Consider the following 25,028-nt stretch of genomic DNA (forward strand, 5'->3'; position numbering starts at 1 on the left):
GTACAACAGTACAACATGGATGAACCTTGAAAACATGCTAAGTGAAATAACCCAGTCACAAAATGGACAAAGATTGTATGACTCCACTTATATGAAATATCTAGAGTAGGCAAATTCACAGAAACAGAAAGGAGATCAGAAGTTACCAGGGGCTGGGGAAGGAGGTGGGTGGGGATCTACTGCTAATGGTTACAGAGCCTCCGTTTGGGATGATGAAGTTTTGGAAATAGTGGTGATGGTTGTACAATACTGGGCATATAACTAATACCACTGAACTGCATGCTTACAGGATAATTAAAAGTTGGAAGTTGAGGATCCAAACAAAATTGCAGGGCTTCCCTGGTGGCGCAGTGGTTAAGAATCCGCCTGCCAATGCAGGGGACATGGGTTCGAGCCGTGGTCTTAGAAGATCCCACATGCCGCGGAGCAACTAAGCCCATGCACCACAACTACTGAGCCTGTGCTCTAGAGCCCGCAAGCCACAACTACTGAGCCACAACTACTGAGGCCCGCGTGCCTAGAGCCCGTGCTCCGCAACAAGAAAAGCCACCACAATGAGAAGCCCGCGCACCGCAACGAAGAGTAGCCCCACTCGCCACAACTAGAGAAATCCTGCGTGCAGCAACAAAGACCCAAAGCAGCCAATAAATAAACAAACAAATAAATAAATAAATATATTTAAAAAATTGCGGTAAGATATGCTAATGAAGGATGAAAAAGATTAATTGGTTAAAACAATTTAACTCAACAATTATCTAGGTTTCTACTATGTAACAGAATGATGGATACAAAGATAAAAACATTGTTCCCAATCTTATATAGAGGAAATAGCAAGATGATAATAAAGCCTTTGCAGTCTTCAAAGAGATGTCATTCAATTCTCTCAACATAGGAAATACTAAACTCCAAGTTAGGGACATTGTTTTATGTCCACTCAAAAAGTGACATTTCTCTGCATCTCAGGGGGCAGGATAAAACTAGATTCAAAAACAATTGACACTGGATAAGCATCACCCTGCCGCACAGTCCTAACTTTACTGATGTCCATGTTCACTCAGTATTTTTTTCTCACAAAAATATCTTTAAAAAACTCAACATGGTTCTTTTCTAACATTTACTGCAAGTATCATCAAGGAGTGGTTCTCAAAGTGTAGTGCATGGATCAGCAGTAAACACATCACCTGAGAGCTTGTTGGAATTCAAATTCTTGGGCCTCACCTACTGGGTCAGGAACTCTGGGGGTGGGCCTAGAAATCCATGGTGGAACAAGCCCTGCAGGTGATTCCCATGTGTGCTAAGTTAGAAAACCATTGGTCAACACAACAAGGTACAGCCTTTCACCAACCCCGAATCAGAAAGAATCCAGGGGGAAAAGCCAACCGGTTGCAACATACAAAATGTTTTCCCACTGCTTAAAAACAGGTTTAGAGAGGTAACATGATTTTGAAAGAAAAATGAAAATTATCTACGGCTTTTTGTTATAAACAGTAAAAGAGTTGAAAAGAGACGTGATATTTTAAAGAATGAGTTTATTTATGTCTTAAATACCCACAAATTAGTACTTTTCTTGCAGTTATATCCAGGAGCGGAAGATAATTTAAAATATGTACTTTTATCATACATTTAACACTTATAAGAGAGAGAATGGAATGATATGAATTTTAAAGACGAGTTTTTCAGTGATTCAATAATAAGCATATGGAAATTGAAGATAATTACAGAAATAACCATTGAACTCTAAAAACATAAATTATATAGAAATAAAGGGGAAAAGGTGTTTCGTTAAAAATGCAAAAACAAAAAACAGTGGCCCATCACCTCTCCTGCTGGTTAGTAACCTAATGAAAACAATAAGTCAAGTATTCTCTTCTCCATATTAAAACAAAGTGGCTCTATCTTTTTCATGCATGCCAGCTTTAGGTCTGAAATGGGAGCCAGGATTTTAGGTTCTGAACATATCATACATTTCACTGCCTTAGGATAATGGAGTCTTCTTTGTAACACTAAGAAATTGGTCTTAAGTTTGCTTGGAGAGAAAAAACAAAAAAATGGATAAGCAGTTAATTAAGTCAAGTGGGGTGTGGCCACTGGGACACAGTTACAAATGGCACCAAATCAGAACACACAAAAAGCTTAGTTTGAGGGTGAGCATGTTAAATAAAAAACAAAAGGAGCATTTTAGATCTTTACAGCAACATATTTGGCCAAATAGTCTAGGTTTGGCAACCACAAGGTGAATGAGTCCCTAGAAAGATGAAGTTAAGGAGAAGCTAGATTCAAATTAATTCCAACTCAGTTTACAAATTAACAATGCAAAGGATTTTATTTTCTATCCTTTTCATTCAAAAGAAAATTAAAATCATATTCTTACTGCTAGTGTGAACTTCTGATGTTTCTAAACTTGCCATATTTTTGGTTAGTTTTTAAAGATAGTGATAGTAGATGTTGTTATTAATGTAACCAAGACATTACATTTCCAAAGAATAAAATTAGATCAGTACGATGTTATTATTCACAATGACTCAGAAAAAAAAAATAGAGGTTCCACAATTGTCTCCAGCCCCTGGGATCATGAAATATGACAATTTAGTGACCATTAAATGGAAAATGAATTATGAGAACTGCTGTTTCCAGAATGCCTTCCCCACCTCTCCTTATTTGTATTTTTTAAAAAGTAGACCTTACACTTTCTTTATTTAAACATATTTAAAATATCCTAACATTGGTTTCTTTTCTATTTTCTTTGAAATCAAAATTTAAAATTTCTAAAATTTGCTCATGGTAAGTGATCTCAGATGTTTCTTTTGACAGTGAAACTACCTTTGTTTAATTCTGTTTGAAAAAAAATGTCAACGCTATACCATTTACCGAGAGGGTGGCCTGAAGTCTCTTTTTTTGGTCATTTTTAATGACCATCTTAGGTTGTTATTTAGCACGCATTATAATGGAACTGAAGTTCCTATAGGGAGAAAATGAATTTGGAGCGTTAATGATGTAATTAGACATGGAAGTTAAAGCCACAAAGGAGTCTTATCAAAATGACTTGGTGTATTAAACTGTGTCAACACAATGTCAGTTGATTTAGTTTAACGACTGGTCAAGTCAAGGAAAGGGGGTAAAAATAAGTTACTGTGTTTAAAACTAGTTTGACTCAAAAAAAAGTCTATAGCCTACTTGATAGCTCTGTACACCATCTAGAGACTTTCTGACACGATACTAAAATACAAATTCTTCACAAATCACAACTTTCTCCCAAATGTTCTTATAGATTCTGTGTTGCTTTTTAAATTCTACTAAATAATCAATAGTTTTACAACAAAACTTATTTACTTAAAAAACACTTAAATCACTATCCCACAAAATGTTTAGAGAGACAGGTAACCATAGAAAGTAAACATGCATATACTGTTTTTTTTCTGTTACGTAATTCAAACTTTAATGCAGAAAAAAATACATAACAGTCAAATTAAACCAATGAAAGTGATACAAATCATCTCACACTCACTGAATAAGTAGACATCAGAAGGACCATGCCCCATAATATATTCCTGGCAAAAACAAGATGACTGCTCTGAAAGGAGAAGTTTGTACAACTCACAACAAATAGAGAACTGCAAGGATGACAATGTGGTGACCCCTTCTCAAGGCACTCATGCTCACATACTGCTTTTTGATTATTATAATTTGGGTTGTTAGCTGAATGAAAACAAATAATAGCTAAAAAAGTTTTCAAATGATAGAAAAACATATTTAGGTAAGTTTTGACAATTTTTTGAGTACTCAGACAATAGAAATATATTATATATTTTTGTACCAACTGCAAATGCAAAGTTAATAATGAAATTGAGGAATAGTAAGATCGAAAGGGGCCTCAAATATATTGACTACCTTTTAAATTTTAGACAAAAGAGCTGAGAATAGAAAAAAAAACAACACCAACATATACATCATAAAAGTCTTCTTTAATATATGACTTCTGATTTTAAATCTTTTCGGAAAGCATTAAGGGCATGGAGACCCTTATTGTAGATTATGTATCATCTCCTCTTTGGCAATGAGGTGTGTCGTTTTGTTAACTAGAGACATAAGTGAGTTCAGTTTCTGAGACCATTCGTTTATTTTTATATTTATTTATGTATTTGTTTGATCATTTTATTTTATTTTTTTAAACTTTTTATTTTATATTGGAGTATAGCCGATTAACAATGTTGTGATAGTTTCAGGTGCACAGCAAAGCGACTCAGCCATACATATACATGTATCCATTCTCCCCCAGACTCTCCTCCCATCCAGGCTGCCACATGACATTGAGCAGGGTTCCCTGTGTTATACAGTAGCTCCTTGTTGGTTATCCGTTTTGAATATAGCAGTGTGTACATGTCAATCCCAAACTCCCTAGCTATCCCTTCCCTCCTCACTTCCGCCCTGGTAACCATAAGTTTGTTGAGACCAGTCATTTAAAAAATTATTTAAATCCTTGGGTCTCTGGAAATTGATGATTTCTGCTAATCTGTCTACTTTAGCAAAGATGGTCTTGCTAACTACTAGATTTGAGAGAAAAGCCTCTGAATCCTGCAAGAAAGACAAATTAAGACAAGATAATTTTAGACAATAAAATTTTAGAAAAGCATTTTCTTAACTGTTTATTCAAGAATATGCAAGGCTAAAATTCATTATTAATAGTTAGAAAGGGCTGATTTCCTGCATTAATGCACTTATTTTTATTGTGAATCTAGGGAATGATTAAAATGAGTACACTCAGAGTCAAGGATCAGTTTGAATCTCCCCAGAAACTTAATACTGTGGGTAAAGGACAAGAACCTGTTGCTAACAGCAACTTGGTCTGCCTTCTACAATGTTTCCCCCTAAAAGGAAGAATTATACAGGTTAGGGTTAGGGTTAGGGTTAGGGGTTTTTTGGGAAGTTGAGTTATGTGAGTTCTTGGTCTGTTTTTGATATGAACCCCTTATCAGATACACTATTTGCAAATATTTTTTCACATTCAGTATGCTTTCTTTTGGTTTTGTGCATGGTTGGCTTTGCTGTTGAAAACACTTTCGGTTGGATAGAGTCCTTTTGGTTTAGTTTGCTTTTGTTTCCCTTGCTTGAGGAGACCAATCCAAAAAAATATTGCTAAGATTGATGTCAAAGAGTGTACTTCCTATGTTTTCTAATAGGAGTTTTATGGTTTCAGGATTGAAGTATTTGCAGTGCTGGATTTATTTTGAGGTTGTTTTTGTAGATGGTATGAGAAAGGAATCCAATGGTGATTTTTGTGCATGTAGCTGCACACTTTTCCCAACACCATTTATTGAAGAGGCTGTCCTTTCCCCATTGTATATTCTCACCTCTTTTGCCATAGATGAATTGATCATATAGGCGTGGGTTTATTTCTGTGTTTTCAGTTATGTTCCTTGTATCTATGTTTATTTTGTTTGTGCCAATACCCTGCTGTCTTGATGATTCTAGGTTTGCAGTATAGTTTGAAATCAGACAGTATGATATGTCCAAATTTGTGCTTCTTCTTAAGATTTTATTGACTCTTTAGGTTCTTTTGTGTTTCCATACACATTTTAGAATTTTTTGTTGTAGTGTTCTGAGAAAATCCACTGATATTTTGAGAGGAATGGCATCATATCTCTCAATTGCCTTGGTGGTGTGGAAGCATTTTAACAATACGAATTCTTTCATTCCATGAGCACAGCATATCATTCCATTTGTTTGTGTCATCTTCATTTTCTTTCATCAATGTCTTCCAGTTTTCTGAGTACAGGTCTTTTACTTCCTGGCTTAGATGTACTTCTAGGTATTTTATTTTTGTTAATGTCATTGTCCATGGGATTGTTTTCTTAATTTCTCATTCTGATAGTTTGTTGTGAGTGTATAGAAATGCAACCAATTTCTGTAGATTAATTTTGTATCCTGCAACCTCACTGTGTTTTCTGATGAGTTCAATTTGCTTTTGGGTGTTGCCTTCAGCATTTTCTACATAGAGTGTCATGTCGTCTACAAAGAGTGACAGTTTTACTTTTTCCTCTGTCATCAGATTTCTCTTATTTCTTTTTATTTAATTATGTTGAATGAAAGCGAGGAGTGTGGTCAGGGTTAGAGTTCTGTGTCAGCATATCTGGCCCTCTTCCCCTTCTTCCCTCTCCATCTCTCTGATGCCTCCAGGAAGAACAGGACTAGTCCAGGGTCACACATTATTCAGGGAGTTGAGCTGGACCATTGTTTTTCTGCCCCCTAGTCCTGGGCATAGTTCTGTGTACTGTCTGTGTATCTTCTTTGGCCAGGTGTCCAGTCAGATCTTTCCCTATTTTTCATGGGGTTGTTTGTGTTAGCATTCTTCGTATGTTTTGAGACAAATCCTTCATCAGATGTGTGTTTGTAAATATTTTTCTCCCAGTTTGTGACTTGTCTTTTGCTTTTCTGAGTAAGGTCTTTCATGGAGTAGATATCTTTAATTTTATAAAGTCCACAGTATTCCTTGTTTTTCTTTGTAGATTGCCTTTTTGTGTTGTGTGTTAAAACTCCAAAGCTCATGATCTACATGACCAAACTCAAGCTCATTGTCAATTGTCTTCTACTTTTGCTTCCATAATTTTGAATAGTTTTGTATTTACATTTTGTCTGTGAATAACTTTGAGTGAATTTGGTGTAAGTTGTAAAGTTTGCATCTTCGTTCATTGCATTCCAAATGGTTTCCAATTTGTTGGAGTTATGGGGTGTCCAGTTTTCCCAGCACTGTTTACGGGTGGGGACTGTCCTTCCCCTCGGTGTGTCCTTGGCCCCTTTGTCATAAATTAACCAACCCCATCCGTGCGTGTTGAATTCTGGGCTCTCTGTCTGGTTCCTCTGGTCCCTGCACCTGTTTTTGTTCCAATTCCACACTGTTTCGGCGACTGTAGCTTTTCAACAGTGTGTGAAGTCCAGTAGGGAGATGCCTCCAGCCTCTTCTCCTTTCTCAGTTAATTGTTCCCTAACTGTTTTCTGAAAACTTTTGGGATATTTGTCTCCATTTCAGTTTGAATTTCCACGGTTTAACAGATTCAGCAGTTCCGCCAGCAGGGGGCGCTGTCTCCAGTAACCGACCACTTCCCGCACCGACCACAGGGTGGCGCTGAGCCCGCCTCTCTGACCCACACAGCGCATGCGCGTTCCCCGCGGACTCGGCTCTGAGCGCAGCTGAGGGGAGTTGTGTCTCCTCGGGCACCGCCGGGGCTGCGGCTGGGACGCTGGGCTCAGCGTCTCTGCTGACAGGAGCTCGGTCTTCTCAGGACTCGCTGGGGTTTCGGCTTCAGGACAAAGTGGGGCTGCGTCCACGCTGACGGGAGCTGGGTTTCCTGAGGACGCCGGCAACGCCGGCGGAAAAGGTGAGGAGATAGTGAGGAAAAGTGGGGAGAAGCTTCCTGGGGGCGACTGACGGCTGAGGGGGCCCGTCTTCGTGCGACCCAGAAGGGCTTGGTGTGCAAAGCTGGGGTTTTGGTCAGGCTGGTGCGCGGTGGAGCCGCGTGGGTTATGGGGTGTGCAGTCTTCCCAGCACCGTTTACCGTGGGGCTGCCCTTCCGCTCGGTGTGTCCTTGGCCCCCTTGTCGTAAATTAACGCCCCCCCCCCTCCCCGTGCGGGGTGGATTCTGGGCTCTCCGTCCCGTCCCTCTGGTCTGTGCGCCTGTTTTGAGCCAGTTCCGCACTGTTTTGGGGACTGTAGCTTCGCCATGTAGTGTGAAGTCAGGGAGGGAGGTGCCTCGGGCCCGTTCTCCTTCCTCAGGGTCGCCTTGGCTCTTCGGGGTCCTTTGTGGCTCCACACGCGTCTTAGGAGCATCTTTCTGATGGTTCATTATTAGTGTTTGGAAATGCAACTGATTTCTGTGTATTGATTTTGCAACTTTACCGAATTCAGTTATTAGTTCTAATAGTTTTTTTTGGGGAACGAAGTGGAAAATTGGAATTCCAAAATCCCACCGTTTCTACTGTATCTAGGTCGTCCACAACACGGAGGACAGTGGCTCCTAATATAACCTTCCCACAGTGCCTCTAAATGACGTGTGGACTTTGGGTGAACTGGATCTGGGTAGGGCTTGGCTGCTCTATGGAAGCTTGATGTTTTCTCTGCTTTTCGGACATGCTATTGACATGGTGTTTTGAAAAGTAATTTACTTTCCAGTAATTTCAAACATATAAATTTACACACATAAAACAAGTCTTGCATCTTGACTAAATATATTCCTAAATATTGACGTTGACATTATTTACAGTGAAATTGTTATCATAAATGCTTTTTCTGGTTATTTATTGCTCGTGTATACATGTAAGATAGATTTTTGTGAATTGATATTTTGTTCTATAACTTTGCTGCATTAGTTGACTAGCTCAAATAGTTTTTTGTTCATTATAGGTAGTTTTATATATAAAACGATGTGATCTGTGTTCTGTGAAGAGACACAGTTTGAATTTTTCCATTCACACATGGATGCCTCTTATTTCTTTCCTCAATACTCCGGGTAGGACTTCCGGCATCCTATTGAGTAACAATGATGAAGACCAGCTTACTGGCCTCGTTCCTGATTTCAGGAGTAAATCTTTCCGTCTTTAACATTGAGCATGATGTTTGCTGTGGCTTTTTGTACTACTCCTTTCCATATTGAACAAATTTCCTTTTATTCCTGCTTCCTTGAGTGTTTGTATCATGAAATAACACTGGTTTTTGATTGTAGCTTTTTCTGCATTAAATGATATGATCATGTGTTTTACTTCACACTTTTATTGTGGTTTATTACATTGCTTAATTTTAATATGTTGAACAACCTGAAATTTCTGGTGTAGAGATACTTGGTTATGGCATTATCCATTTAATGTTCTTTTGGTTTCCTGTTGCTATTATTTTGTGATAGATTTTTACATTCATCTTTATAAGGTATGCTGGGGTAGTTTTCTTTTTTATGATGTATTTGTATAATTTGATTAGATTTGGCTTGGTGTAAGTGGTTTGGAGGGTTAGCATTAGGGCTGGGGCTGTGTATGGTTTATGGTTGCTGTTATGGTTTACGTCTTATGGTTACGTTTACAGTTATGACATATTTATGCATATGGTTAATGAATACATTTTATGGTTTATGGTTTTGGTTATGGTTGTGGTTTTGTTTATTGCTTAAGGTTTATGGTTTTGGTCTCAGGGTGTTAGGGTCCTGTGTTAGAGTGGGTGTTAGGACATGGGCTAGAATTAGGGTACAGGTAGGATATAGGTAGAGTATGGGTTACAGTAAGGTACAGGTTTAGGATACGGGTTAGGGCTAAGGTTAGGTCAGGGCTTAGGGTCAGGATCAGAGTCTAGGGTGAGGATCAGTGTCGGGATTAGGGTCAAGGCTGAGCTTGGCCGTTGTTTTCTGCTCCTCCAGCCCTGAGCCCTGATAGAAGATGAGTGAAGTGTCTGCTCTGGTCCCTCACTGTTTCCAATTGAACTCAACCTCAGTCCAGTGTTCTTAGGGCCTCAGAGGTCATGCAGGGTTTCCCTACACCCTCCCTCCTGGGAAGGGTGATGCAGGGCTCACGTGGTCAGGCCCCTCCCAGGGTATGGAGCTCACCTGTGCAGCTACCCAGCAGCCCACGGGGCTCTCGTGTTCAGGCCCCTCCCAGGATACGGAGCTCCCCTGGGCAGGCACCCGGCAGGGCTGGGCACACAGGAACCGTGCACGGAGCCTGCATTGCAGAGCACCCCCAGCCCACCTGTCGGTCAGAGCTGACCCTGAGCACCTCAGAGCAGGACCTGAACTAACACACAGCAGCTCCGACAGGCCTGTGACCCTGGGCGTCACTCTGTGCGGCCTCCTTCCATCGGGTCTTCCAGAGGCTCCCACTGCAGCCGGGGCACCAGGCCTCTGTCTCCACCCACCACCCCTCCTCTCCCTGACTCCTGGATTCCTTTTGTGAGGAGAGGGTCTTTCTGAAATTGTCTCCCACTCATGGACCAGTTAAAATGATTAGGAAACATGCCAGAGCTGCAGCCCCATGTCTATCCTGACTCTCAGGACGCCACACCTGTTCCTTGGACCTGGCCAGTGCAGCAAGGCCCATTTTCTGCAACTGTGAGCCCCTGAGGGGCGAGGATTGGCTGACCTGGGCAGCCAGACCCTGCCGGCCAGCCCTCCCCAGGTGTGCCTGGGTTGAGGTCAATATAAACACCCCTCCAGGCAGCAAGATTACCTGCAGCTGTGCCTGATGCCATATTCTCTGCCCTGTCAGCAGTCTCGGGGCTGGGCTGGTGGGAGGGAGTAGGGCCCACGGCTCTGTGGGTGGCCCGGTGTGCGTGGGGCTCTGCTGGACTTTCCGCGGGAGTTGCCAGGCTGCCACCTGCTAAGCAAGGGGATGTGTCACCCATACCTGCTGCTGGAATTTCTCCCCGGGCAGAGGTGAGGAAGGAAAAAAGCAGTGGGGGCCGGGACAGGAGGGGTACCTCAGGCAGGGAAGTGGAAAGCTTCCAGAAGAGCGCCCGGGGCCAGGACCATCCTGGCTGGCCTGCAGGCACCAAGTCGGCCTGCGTGCTGTGGCCGGTGTGGCTCCACGGCCCTTCCTCTAGGCTTTCGTCTTTGCACACATTCAGGTGTTTTACCTGGGAAGGGTGGGAACAGTTCAGCAGCAGCTGGCCTGGGGCTCAGCTCACGTTTACTCACAGACGCCTCGGCACGGTCCCCCAGCTTTGCAATGAGGACGCTCCTTGCAGGGGGGCTGCTGGCTGCGTGGGAGACGATTCCCCACCTCTGACCAACTTCAGAATTGTTTACCACTGGAGCAAGTGTCCTGATAGGGTTTTCATCTGTGTAACTAGTGGGTTCTTAATTAGCAACGTGAATGGTGACATCAGAAGTCCTGAATCAGAATGAAAATACTTACCCCTAACAGGTACAGGGGAAAAAACTGGGGAGGCCGTGTGCAGCCGGTACCCTTGGGGCTGGGCATCTGAATTGACCCCTCAACATTCTGGTGTCCAGCCACTGCTTTAGGATTTCTGGGGCTCAGTGCCGACTCTAAGGGTTCTGTAATCCAGCCTCTATCTGCCTTTAGTGAGACCCGCACTTCCAGGATCCTACAGAGTAGGGTCTGTGTGACTGTTCTGTGGCTTCTGTAAAAACTGACGAGAAGCTGGGTGGTTTAAAACAACAGGAATTCATCCTCCCCCAGTCCTGGAGACCAGACATCTGAGATCAAGGTGTTGCAGGATGGAAGTCCCTCCAGAGGCTCCAGGATAGGGTTCTTCCTGCCTTTTCCAGCTTCTGGGGGCTCCAGGCGTCCCCAGTCTTGAGGCTGCATCCCTCCCATCTCTGCCTTCGTCATCACATGGCTTCTCCTCTGTGTCTAAGTCTCTCCTGTTTTGTCTCTCATAAGGACTCTCTCAATTGGCACCCTAACCCAAGATGACCTCATCTTGAGATCCTTAACTATATATACAAAGACCCTTTTCCCAGATATGGTCCCGTTCACGTGTTCTGGGGGGACACATCTTTTGGGGCCAGCATTCAACCCATTATCTGTGTATAAAATAACCCTCATTTTAGGAGATTACCAAGGTCCCGTATAGACTGGCACAGACAGCAGCCATGTGGGTGAGGGTCTGGGGAGAATGAGGACCCTGGAATCACCTGGAAAGGATCAAGGCCTGGTACCATTAGGTGAGCTCTTCCACCATGGGGCACGTGGAAACAGCCACTCCACTCTGTCCGTGGAAAGGGACCCAGTGCCAAGCCCAGAAGTGGTTATGTTGCAAAGCTGGCTCTTCTGGGATTTCATCATCGATAGCATCATGTAACCAATAACTATGGGCTTGGAAGAATCGCTCTCTGGCACATGATGACAGCACTGTCACTTTAGGCTCATCAAGCCTAGAGTAGGAATGTTTGAAGGAGAAGAGTTTGGGAGATTGCGAAGCTTGGTTGTTAAGGAAACTGAGCAGGTTTGTCAAGGTTGTCAAGGAAACTTCTCCCTTAAACTGAAGGCAGGGCTGGGAGAGCTGAACTCCAGGGATCTTTTAAAGGGGCTGCTCTGAAGCACCATCACCTGAGAGGTGGTCTCACCTTGAGCTGGGGTTTGCAAAAAGTGTGATGAGATTAAGCCTTTCTGTGACAGCTGGGGAGGTGTTTGTAAAGCACCTTGGCTTTTAAGGCAAATGTTTGTTGCTGGAACAAAGTATCTCCCAAAACTGGGCTGAAGCTCAAGATGTCTCTGTCCCCTTCTTGTGAGAGTCCAGGGCAGGTGGGTGTCGGGGCCCAGGCTCTGTCCCCCTTGTTTCTCCTCCCTGCTTCCAGGTGAGGGCTCCAACCAGCAGGGTGGGGTGACCAGGTGGGCATCATGCCCTCCATCCTAGGATGCAGGCTGGTCAAGGCCCTCACCACCTCCACCCCTTCCCCTTGGTAACACGAGGCACTGCACCCCAGCTGTAAGGGGTGGGAAGGCTGGGAGGTGCAGGGTAGCTGTGAACAGGAAAAAGGGAAATGGTTTCTCATGGGCAGCTGCACGGCTCTCCTGTGAGGGTCGCCTGGACGCTAGTGCACAGACTCTGGGGCCTGTGAAGCTTCGATGCTTTGTGGTTCTGGAAATCCTATAGGAGACAGTCCACAGCAGGTGAAGCTAATGCTTTCAGTGGAGCTGGTGAAGCCAAAGATCTTCAGTTCAGACTGAAGGTGCCGATGTACATACAGGACAAAACCATCTCGTGTGAATGGATTTCAGGCACGTTTAACATGAATGCAGTCATGTTAATGCCTAGCATCTTCTATCTTGTGCCTCCCATCAGGGACACCCTCCTCAGTTTCTGAGGATCCTGTAACTCCCATACAGGCGGATGGAGAGTGGGCTCTGTCCAGTCTGAGCCCTGAGTTACTCTGCGTGTGAGTCTGCTCGGGGCTGCCGTATCAAATACCACAGACAGGGCATAACAGACCTATCTCCCAGTCCTGGATGCTGTCAGAGATCAAGGTGTCTGCACGCTGGCTTCCTCAGGCCTCTCTCCTTGGTGCTTAGACAGCCATCTTCTCCCCAGGTCCTCACATGGTCTCCCCCTGTGCCTATCTGTGTCCTAGTCTCCTCTTGTAGGACATCAATCCTATTGGATTAGGATCCACCCTAGTGACCTCATTTTTACCTTGATCACCTCTTTAAAAATCCCATCTCCAAATACAGCCACATCCTGGGGTCCTGTGGGTTAGGGATTCAGCCTGTGAATTTGAGGGGACGTGACTGAGCCTATACCATCCTCCTTAGGAACCAAGTGTGCTTCGGTCCTTCCTTCCCTCAAGTCACACGAGGTGATATGATGGCTCAAGGAGAGGCCACTCATGCAGAGTTTGTGTGCCAGCTGGGGAACCCTTCTCTGCTCTCTTTGATCAGGCCGTGGCAGTGCCAGTCCCCTCCTGAGGTGAGCAGTTCTGGGGTTTCCTGCCGTGTCACCTGGCCTGCCGAGGTGCTCATTGTCAGGGAACCCAGGAGCCAGCAGCCTAGTGGGGATGCCGGGCACTCGCAAGGCCTTGGCAGATGTCTCTCCCAGCAGATACCCTAGCGAAAGTGGGGAAACTTCGGGGGATTACAGGTGGGAGAGAGTCAGTCTCATTTGTGCTTCAGAAAGACCACATTGGGGTGGGATATGAAATGCACCGTGCCGGCAGGGAGCTTTGTCAGGCCTGATGGAGGAACCGGGCACAACAAGATCGGGCTTGGGCCAGGGCTGTGGGCGTAGAGGTGAATTAGTGTGGGAGCTGGCCACAGACTGTTGTCGAAGTATCGGCTTCCCTGTGCACTGAGGCCAAACAGAAATACGGAGACAGGGATTTTGGAGGAAAAGAGAGATGGCTTTATTTTTCTGCCAGGCAGCAGGGAAGACACAGCCAGCTAGCGCCTCAAGAACTGGGCACACCTCCTTGAGAATCAGGGAAGTTTTTTTTTTTTTTTTTTGCGATACGCAGGCCTCTCACCGTTGTGGCCTCTCCCGCCGCGGAGCACAGGCTCCGGACGTGCAGGCTCAGCGGCCATGGCTCACGGGCCCAGCCGCTCCACGGCATGTGGGATCTTCCCGGACCAGGGCACGAACCCGTGTCCCCTGCATCGGCAGGCGGACTCCCAACCACTGCGCCACCAGGGAAGCCCCAGGGAAGATTTTATATGTGGGGCTCTCGAAGTCCGGTGTATAGGATAAGGATCAAAGTAGTGAAGGTCTTGCATTCCTCCTTTCCTTTGCATTATTTCAAAACAGTCATAGTTGGCGTCAGGCTGCCTGGTAATTGGGGTCCAGCAGTCTGGTAATTGCATATGTTTGTCTCTGGTTTATCGGCCGATGAACTTGTTTCTGAACTGAAAAACTAGGGGGTGATTTGTTATGAGGGGCGTATAGAATGTAAGTGCTGGACATAATAAGGTTAGGGAGTGAGAGGCAGGGGATGTAACTCACACAGAGTCAGGGGTGATGGGTGCCGAATGTAAATTACATAGTGTCAGGGAGTGAGGTTAGCTTTGTAAAGTACCAATCTAGTTACTACAAATTAGTGACAAAGTAAAATAAGAATTGATGAACTCTTTCAGGCCAGGTTATGTTTCTTCTCTAGCCTGTTCACTGTTCCCTTTATTTTCCTTGTTCTCAGGGGAGGGAAAACTTCATTTCTATTTTTGCTACAAGACTCTGGAGGAGCAGATGACAGTCACTGGGGCACAAGGTGAGTGGGAGCCTTGGAGACCCCAGTGTTACCTAACCAAACTTGGGCCCACTTGCCCGAGTGCAGTAAAGCCAATCTACTGACACCGGCTGTGGTGAAGAAAAGTGCAGCTTTAATTGTAAAAGTGCCAATACAAGGAGGCCAGGTGGCTTGTGCTCTGAAACCCCGAACTCCCTGAGGGATTTCAGCAAGGCAATTTTAAAGGCCAGGTGAAGGAGGGGGGTCGCAGGGTATGTGATCAGCTGGTGCACAATTCTCTGGTTGAAGATGAGGTAACAGGCAGTTAACATTATAAATTCTTAGGCAGCAGAATCTCTGGGGCTACCTGTTCATGATCATCAAGTAGTTAATTCCTTCCACTTGGTGGTGGTTTTAGCATCTGTAAAACAACCCAGGAAGTGTGCATCAGATACTGTCATCCAGGTACTGCAGAGAGGACCTACAGCAGAGGATGTGGGGGAGGGGTCTGTCCTGGGAAGGCCCCATAGGGTCCTGCTCGGTTACACCCAGTGCCTGGGCTCAGCAACCTGAGAAGGTGGGGCTGCTCCTGGGTGTGGGGAGCTGCGGGATCCCAGTCCTCTGAGGGGGCCTGTTAGTCCCCAAGGGAGATGGGGATGCAGTGGCTGGACAGAGGCTTCTGGCCTGAGAGAGGGGTCTGGGCTAGAAATGTCACTAGAATCATCACAGGGAGGGAGAGGAAAGGCCAATGGGGGCAGTTAGGTCACAGCAGACTACGTGCAGGTGACTGCGGTCCTGGTGGAAGCAACTCAGAGGCAGAAACGAGTGGCCGTCAGGGGCTGACCTTCATTCTCTTGTTCCATTGTAAAACCGTTGTGTCAGAGTTTGAGACACCGCCAGGAGACATCTGGGCCCAGTGCTGCCATGGCTTCATCAAAGGGGCCCAGGGCGAACACAGAACCACTGCAGGCCCCGCCCATGTCCGCACTGGGAATGAATCCCATCGGGGCACCGGGGCTCACAGACTTCAGGGAACCTCTGTCCTCAGGTCTGGTCCTCCTCCTTCCTCTCACCTGCTGGTCAGAGGCCCAGGAGCCCCCAACCTGGCTCTACCCCCAGGGCCTTGATTCTGGGACAGCTTAGGGGTAAGCAAGACCCTTATGCTCCTTTATCTGCTTAGGGATGAGAATGTCTTAAAAGCTGCAAGTGACTGATTACAAAGGACTGGGTGTTTCCAGTAGATATGGGTGGAAAGATGGGGTGTGAAGTTCCTGTGTCTGCAGGGTCTTCCCAGTGTGAAGATCTGTGTGTTTCCCCCAGCCAGTCAGCATCCTTCCAGGAAGCCCAGATCCAGGATTACGAGGGCAGAGGCTCTCCCCTTGCTTATCTGTAACTTCCCACCCCCACAGCAAGGAGCCTGGCTCCCACCATCTGCCATTTATCTGTGCATTGCTCCTTTCCAGGTTACATGTGCAGAGGTTTCAGAATTGTTAGCTACTACACCCTGGAAAGAGCTTCATAAAATAAAGCCCACTGTTTATATATGGTCCATTTTGCCTTTAGTCTACAGATTCCATTCATTTCCAAAGGTAACTTAGGTCAGCACCTTTTACCCCATCCCCTACAGTGAGTTATTTCCATATATTTCTAATACATTTAGACTCTTGTCACATTATGTATTCCATCCTGCAACACGCCTACATCCTAAATAACTAAATTTGAATAGATTATGATTGGCCCCTTGGGCTCTGCACATCTGTGGGCTTAGACAAATGCATAGTGACAGCTATCCACGCTAGAGTATCACGTGGAACACTTCAACCCCCCCACCCCATGATCTGCTTATCATCTATGTAGCTTTGCCTTTCCCGGAATGGCATCAATGGGGTCATACTGTGTGCAGCCTCCTCAGACTGGATTCTTTCACTTAGCAATATATACTGAGGATATATCCATGTCTTTCCATAGGTTGATGGTGCATTCCTTTCTGCTGAGTAGTATTCCAGTGCACGTGTACGGGAGGAAAAACAATTTCCCCTCTATTTTTCTAGGTTCTTGGTTGAGGACCCCCCGCCCCTGTAATAAAAGACAAGATTACCAGGAGAAAAACAGAAATTTAATAACATGTATACCTTCTGAATACAGGGGTGATAGCAAGGAAAACTGAGTCACTCCCTGAAATGATCCCCTTAAATACTGTCTTCAGCTAAAAACAGAAGAAAGATGTTGGGGAAGGGGGGAAGGCCAGTTATGTCAGGTTATTGTGCAAGGCACAGTAAGCAAGGGTATGATTGTTTGCACATTTAAGTCAGGACATCTCCATTGATAAGTGTTACTTGAGATTTCATTATCCTTCTATTTCTGGTGCAAAGTGGGACATACCCTTATAAATGGAGATTTCTCTATTGTAAATGTCCTTCACAAAGGGGCAGTCTCTGCTCAGTTTTCTGAGATTCCCTTTTTTTAAAAAATCAGACTGAAATAATCCTCATGCCAGAGAGAGATATTTTGGGGTGGCATATGCTACTTGCCTTGACATGGATGCTTATGCATTCATCTCTTGAAGGATATCCCGATTTCTTCAAGTTTTTAGCCATTATGAATAGTGCTCCTGTGCATAATTGCATCCTTGTTTGCATTTGGACATAGATTTTCAAAGCAGTTGCCTAAATACTGGAAGCACAATTGTTGGATCCCAAGGTGAGACTTGTTTAGCTTTGGAAAAAACTGCCAAATTGTCTTACAAAGTGGCTGTACATGCATCCCACTGGCAATGAGGGAGAGTTCCTGTTGTTCCTCACCCTCTAGCAATTGGTATTGTCATATTTTTGGAGTTTAGCAGTGCTAATAGGTGTGCTGTGATATCTCATGATTTTAATTTGTAATTCCCTAATGGTATATGATGTTGAGCTTGTTTTTGTATGATTTTTACTGTCTGTATATCTTTTTTGTCTGGGTGTCTGTTCAGATCAGATCCTCACCCATTTTTTTTATGGGGTTGTTTTAGAGGTCTTTGTCTATTCTGAGTCCAGATCCTTTATCAGATACAAGTTTTGCAAATATTTTTCTCCCAGTTTGTGTCTTGTCTGTTGATTTTCTGAATAATATCTTTGAGAGTAGAAATCTTTAATTTGATAAAGTCCATAATATTACTTTTTTCTTTTGTGGATTGGCTTTTTGTGTTATGTGTTAAAACTCAAAGCTCGTGATCGAGAGACTAAACCCAAGGTCATGTATTTCTGTGTTTATCTCTGTAATTTTGATAGTTTCACATTTTCAATGTCTGTTAATAAATTTGAGTGAGTTTGGTGTAAGTTTTAAAGTTTGTGTCTAGTCATTTCATTTCATACAGTTTCCAGTTAATTGTTTCTTAACTATTTTGGAGAAGTCATAGGATACTTGACTGTATTTCAGTTTGCATTTCCACAGTTTAGTGGATGCAGCGGGAAGTGCCTTCAGGGGGCGGGGCCTCCACTGAACTGGGAGGTGGCTTGGTCTGCACGTTCCCATTGGCTGGCAGGGAACGCGAGCCCGCCTCCCTGAGCCTCCGTGGGAAGGCGCATTCTGCCTGCAGACTTGGCGCGGCGCGCAGCTGACGGGAGCCCTGCCTCCTCAGGACCCGCTGGGGCTTTGGCTTCTGCGACACGCGGGGCCGAGTCCATGCTGACAGCCGGGCTTCGGGACAACCCGGGGTCGAGTCCACACTAACGGAAGCCGGGTCTCCTCAGGACCTGCTGGGGCTTCAGCTTTGGGACACTGGGGGGTCCAGTTCATGCTGACAGGAGCCTGGTCTCCTCAGGACCTGCCGGGAGGTGATGCCGCTGAGGGAGAAGGTGAGGAAAAGTGGGGAGAAGGTTCCTGTGCGTGGCTGACCGCTGAGGGTGTCTGTCCTCAGAGGACCCAGGAGAGGAAGGGCTTGATGTGGAAAACTGGGATTTTGGCCCCTTTTGTGTGTGGTGTAGACAGAGTGCAGCGTTGTTCTTTGGCCTGTGGCCTCTGGTTTTCCCAGCACCGTTCATTGAGGGGACTGACCTTTCCCTGGTGTATGTTCTTGGCTCCTTTCTTGTGAATCAACTGATCACATACCTGTAGGTTGATTCCTGGGCTCTCTGCTCTGTTCCTCTGGTCCGTGTGCCTGTTTTTGTGCCAATTCCACACTTTTTTGGGACTGCAGCTTCGTAATGAAGTGTGAAGTCAGGGAGCGAGATGCCTCCGCCCGTTCTACTTCCTCAGGGTCGCTTTGGCTCTTCTGTGTCCATTGTGGTTCCACACACGTCTTAAGATTGTTTGTTCTGTTTTTATGGAAAATGTCATGGGACTTTTGGTAGGGATTGCATTGAATGTGCACATTAATTTGACTAGAATGCATTTTTTTACATCTTTATTGGAGTATAATTGCTTAACAATGGTGTGTTAGTTTCTGCTTTATAACAAAATGAATCAATTATACATATACATATGTTCCCATATCCCCTCCCTCTTGTGTCTCCCTCCCACCCTCCCTATCCCACCCCTCCAGGCGGTCACAAAGCACCGAGCTGATCTCCCTGGGCTCTGCGGCTGCTTCCCACTATCTATCTACCTTACGTTTGGTAGTGTATATATGTCCATGCCTCTCTTTCGCTTTGTCACAGCTTACCCTTCCCCCTCCCCATATCCTCAAGTCCATTCTCTAGTAGGTCTGTGTCTTTATTCTTGTCTTACCCCTAGGTTCTTCATGACATTTTTTTTCCTTTAAATTCCATATATATGTGTTAGCATACGGTATTTGTCTTTCTCTTTCTGACTTACTTCACTCTGTATGACAGACTCTGGGTCTATCCACCTCATTACAAATAGCTCAGTTTCATTTCTTTTTATGGCTGAGTAATATTCCATTGTATATATGTGCCACATCTTCTTTATCCATTCATCCGATGATGGACACTTTGGTTGTTTCCATCTCCGGGCTATTGTAAATAGGGCTGCTATGAACATTTTGGTACATGACTCTTTTTGAATTATGGTTTTCTCAGGGTATATGCCCAGTAGTGGGATTGCTGGGTCATATGGTAGTTCTATTTGTAGTTTTTTAAGGAACCTCCATACTGCTCTCCATAGTGGCTGTACCAATTCACATTCCCACCAGCAGTGCAAGAGTGTTCCCTTTTCTCCACACCCTCTCCAGCATTTATTGTTTCTAGATTTTTTGATGATGGCCACTCTGACTGGTGTGAGATGATATCTCATTGTAGTTTTGATTTGCATTTCTCTAATGATTAAAGATGTTGAGCATTCTTTCATGTGTTTGTTGGCAGTCTGTATATCTTCTGTGGAGAAATGTCTATTTAGGTCTTCTGCCCATTTTTGGATTGGGTTGTTTGTCTTTTTGTTATTGAGCTGCATGAGCTGCTTATAAATTTTGGAGATTAATCCTTTGTCAGTTGCTTCATTTGCAAATATTTTCTCCCATTCTGAGGGTTGTCTTTTGGTCTTGTTTATGGTTTCCTTTGCTGTGCAAAAGCTTTGAAGTTTCATTAGGTCCCATTTGTTTATCTTTGTTTTTATTTCCATTTCTCTAGGAGGTGGGTCCAAAAGGATCTTGCTGTGATTTATGTCATAGAGTGTTCTGCCTATGTTTTCCTCTAAGAGTTTGATAGTTTCTGGCCTTACATTTAGGTCTTTAATCCATTTTGAGCTTATTTTTGTGTATGGTGTTAGGGAATGATCTAATCTCATACTTTTACATGTCCCTGTCCAGTTTTCCCAGCACCACTTATTGAAGAAGCTGTCCTTTCTTCACTGTACATTCCTGCCTCCTTTATCAAAGATAAGGTGACCGTATGTGCGTGGGTTTATCTCTGGGCATTTTATCCTGTTCCATTGATCTATCTTTCTGTTTTTGTGCCAGTACCACACTGTCTTGATTACTGTAGCTTTGTAGTATAGTCTGAAGTCAGGGAGCCTGATTCCTCCAGCTCCATTTTTCGTTCTCAAGATTGCTTTGGCTATTTGGGGTCTTTTGTGTTTCCATACAAATTGTGAAATCTTTTGTTCTAGTTCTGTGAAAAATGCCAGTGGTAGTTTGATAGGGATTGCATTGAATCTGTAGATTGCTTTGGGTAGTAGAGTCATTTTCACAATGTTGATTCTTCCAATCCAGGAGCATGGTATATCTCTCCATCTATTTGTATCATCTTTAATTTCTTTCATCAGTGTCTTATAATTTTCTGCATACAGGTCTTTTGTCTCCTTAGGTAGGTTTATTCCTAGATATTTTATTCTTTTTGTTGCAATGGTAAATGGGAGTGTTTTCTTGATTTCACTTTCAGATTTTTCATCATTAGTATATAGGTGTGCCAGAGATTTCTGTGCATTAATTTTGTATCCTGCTACTTTACCAAATTTATTGATTAGCTCTAGTAGTTTTCTGGTAGCATCTTTAGGATTCTCTATGTATAGTATCATGTCATCTGCAAACAGTGACAGCTTTACTTCTTCTTTTCTGATCTGGATTCCTTTTATTTCCTTTTCTTCTCTGATTGCTGTGGCTAAAACTTCCAAAACTATGTTGAATAAGAGTGGTGAGAGTGGGCAACCTTGTCTTGTTCCTGATCTTAGTGGAAATGGTTTCAGTTTTTCACCATTGAGGACAATGTTGGCTGTGGGTTTGCCATATATGGTCTTTATTATGTTGAGGAAAGTTCCCTCTATGCCTACTTTCTGCAGGGTTTTTATCATAAATGGGTGTTGAATTTTGTCAAAAGCTTTCTCTGCATCTATTGAGATGATCATATGGTTTTTCTCCTTCAATTTGTTAATATGGTGTATCACGTTGATTGATTTGCATATATTGAAGAATCCTTGCATTCCTGGAATAAACCCCACTTGATCATGGTGTATGATCCTTTTAATGTGCTGTTGGATTCTGTTTGCTAGTATTTTGTTGAGGATTTTTGCATCTATGTTCATCAGTGATATTGGCCTGTAGTTTTCTTTCTTTGTGACATCCTTGTCTGGTTTTGGTATCAAGGTGATGGTGGCTTCGTAGAATGAGTTTGGCAGTGTTCCTCCCTCTGCTATATTTTGGAAGAGTTTGAGAAGGATAGGTGTTAGCTCTTCTCTAAATGTTTGATAGAATTCGCCTGTGAAGCCATCTGGTCCTGGGCTTTTGTTTGTTGGAAGATTTTTTATCACAGTTTCAATTTCAGTGCTTGTGATTGGTCTGTTCGTATTTTCTATTTCTTCCTGATTCAGTCTTGGCAGGTTGTGCATTCCTAAGAATTTGCCCTTTTTTTCCAGGTTGTCCATTTAATTGGCATAGAGTTGCTTGTAGTAATCTCTTATGATCTTTTGTATTTCTGCAGTGTCAGTTGTTACTTCTCCTTTTTCATTTCTAATTCCATTGATTTGAGTCTTCTCCCTTTTTTTCTTATGAGTCTGGCTAATGGTTTATCAATTTTGTTTATCTTCTCAAAGAACCAGCTTTTAGTTTTATTGATCTTTGCTATCGTTTCCTTCATTTCTTTTTCATTTATTCCTGATCTGATTTTTATGATTTCTTTCCTTCTGCTAACTTTGGGGTGTTTTTGTTCTTCTTTCTCTCATTGCTTTAGGTGCAAGGTTAGGTTGTTTATTTGAGATGTTTCCTGTTTCTTAAGGTGGGATTGTATTGCTATAAACTTCTGTCTTAGAAGTGATTTTGCTGCATCCCATAGGTTTTGGGTCGTCGTGTGTCCATTGTCATTTGTTTCTAGATATTTTTTAATTTCCTCTTTGATTTCTTCAGTGACCACTTCATTATTAAGTAGTGTATTGTTTAGCCTCCATGTGTTTGTATTTTTTACAGATCTTTTCCTGTAATTGATATCTAGTCTCATAGCACTATGGTCAGAAAAGATACTTGATACAATTTCAATTTTCTTAAATTTACCAAGGCTTGATTTGTGACCCTAGATATGATCTATCCTGGAGAATGTTCCATGAGCACTTGAGAAAAATGTGTATTCTGTTGTTTTTGGATGGAATGTCCTATAAATATCAATTAAGTCCATCATGTTTAATGTATCATTTAAAGCTTGTGTTTCCTTATTTATTTTCATTTTGGATGATCTGTCCATTGGTGAAAGTGGGGTGTTAAAGTCCCCTACTATGAATGTGTTACTGTCGATTTCCCCTTTTATGGCTGTTAGTATTTGCCTTATGTATTGAGGTGCTCCTATGTTGGGTGCATAAATATTTACAATTGTTATATCTTCTTCTTGGATTGATCCCTTGATCATTATGTAGTGTCCTTCTTTGTCTCTTCTAGTAGTCTTTATTTTAAAGTCTATTTTTCCTGATATGAGAATTGCTACTCCAGCTTTCTTTTGGTTTCCATTTGCATGGAATATCTTTTTCCATCCCCTTACTTTCTGTCTGTATGTGTCTCTAGGTCTGAAGTGGGTCTCTTGTAGACAGCATATATATGGGTCTTGTTTTTGTATCCATTCAGCCAATCTGTGTCTTTTGGTGGGAGCATTTAGTCCATTAACATTTAAGGTAATTATCGATATGTATGTTCCTATTCCCATTTTCTTGCATATTTTTTTAAAATTAAAAAAACTTTGGGCCACACCATGTGGCATGCAGGATGCGGGATCTTAGTTCCCCAACCAGGGGTGGAACCTGCACCCCCTGCAGTGGGAGCGCAGAGTCCCAACCCCTGGACGGCCAGGGAAGTCCCACCTTAGAATGCATATAAATATGCATTTATATGAAAAGAAAATATAAAAAGAATAAAAAGAAAATAAAAATAAAAAGAATAAAAATATTCTTTTTACCCATGAGCACGGGGTATCTTTCCATTTATTTTTATCTGTTCAGTTTCCTTTATCAGCATCTTCCATTTTTCAGTGTGCAGGTCCTTCACATCCTTGGTTAAATTTACTTCTAGTTATCTTTTTGGATGCAATTGTAAATGGAATTAAAAAAATATTTCTCTTTCTGATGGTTCATTATCAGTTTATAGAATCACAAATGATTTTTGTGCATTGATTTTTTTTTGGTATCTTGCAGCTTTACTGAATTCATTTGTTAGTTGTAATAGTTTTTTGGTGGTTGGATGTGGAAAACTAGAATTCAGAAATCCCACTGTTTCAACTACATCCAGGTCATCCACAGCACCCAAGACATAGTGGCTCCCAGTATAATCTTCCCATGGTGTCTCTTGTAGTATGTGGACTCCTACAAGGGTGATTAGCATCACCACTGTGGGTGAACTAGATCTGGGTAGGGCTTGGCCTCTATAACAGAGTTTGATGTCTGTATTTCTGGTGTGGTATGACATGGTTGTTTTTTTTTTTTTTAACATGTTTTTAATTAGTTTCTGCTTTATAACAAAGTGAATCAGTCATACATATACATCTGCTCCCACATCCCTTCCCTCTTGCGTCTCCCTCCCTCCCACCCTCCCCATCCCACCCCTCCAGGCGGCCACCAAGCACCGAGCTGATATCCCTGTGCTATGCAGCCGCTTCCCACTATCTATCTACCTTATGTTTGGTACTGTATATATGTCCAAGCCTCTCTCTTGAGAGTGGACTTGAGGATATGGGGAGGGGGAAGGGTAAGCTGTGACGAGGCGAGAGAGACATGGTTGTTTTGATAAGTACTTTATTTTCTAGTAAATTTCAAGCGTATAAAAAACTTTAAATAGCAGTATAAAGTTTTCCACATTCACAGAATACTCAAGTTTGTTTTACCCTTTGAGAGTGGGAGGGCCACTCTCCCAGGGAACCAGCACATAACCCCAAAATGAGGAATAATTATGGTTTCCACATTATAATCCTATCCACAGACCCGCTTCAACTTTTACCAGCTGCCCCAGCTTTGTGGAAATGTATTTTCCATTCGAATACAGTTTTCTTTTCCTGGAACCATCACTGGGGCTTTTCCTCACTTTAAAAACCTTGTTGGATTTAAAGTGTACAAGATGAGCATGATCTGGGTGGTTTTTCTGTATGGCTTCTTTCACTTAGGATGTTTTCAATGTTTATCCGCATTGTAACATTGATCATTATTTCATTCATTTTTTTCATTGTGATTAAAAACACATAACATTTACCATTTAAACCATTTTTAAAAGCTTTATTTTATTTTTAATTTTTTGGCTGTGTTGGGTCTTCATGGCTGTGCGCGGGCTTTCTCTACTTGCGGCGAGCAGGGGCTACTACTCTTCGTTGTGGTGTGCAAGCTTCTCATTGCGGTGGCTTCTCTTGTTGCAGAGCAAGGGTTCTAGGCACGCTGGCTTCAGTAGTTGTGGCGCACGGGCTTAGCAGCTCCACGGCATGTGGGATCTTCCAGGACCAGCGCTTGAACCCGTGTCCCCTGCATTGGCAGGCGGATTCTTAACCACTG

General features: G+C 43.4%; 1 long non-coding RNA gene across 1 annotated transcript in view; it reads left to right on the top strand.

Moving 5' to 3' along the window:
* Window positions 1-7,202: 7,202 nt before the first annotated feature.
* LOC307068018 overlaps window positions 7,203-25,028 on the top strand; it is a 33,723-nt gene continuing 15,897 nt past the window's right edge. The window contains exon 1 of the long non-coding RNA XR_013811426.1: window positions 7,203-7,373. This is a non-coding gene — a long non-coding RNA (uncharacterized lncRNA). The remainder of the gene's footprint in view (window positions 7,374-25,028) is intronic.

Source organism: Hyperoodon ampullatus, assembly GCF_949752795.1.
Source record: "Hyperoodon ampullatus genome assembly, chromosome: 19".
NCBI classification, from domain to species: Eukaryota; Metazoa; Chordata; class Mammalia; order Artiodactyla; family Ziphiidae; genus Hyperoodon; species Hyperoodon ampullatus.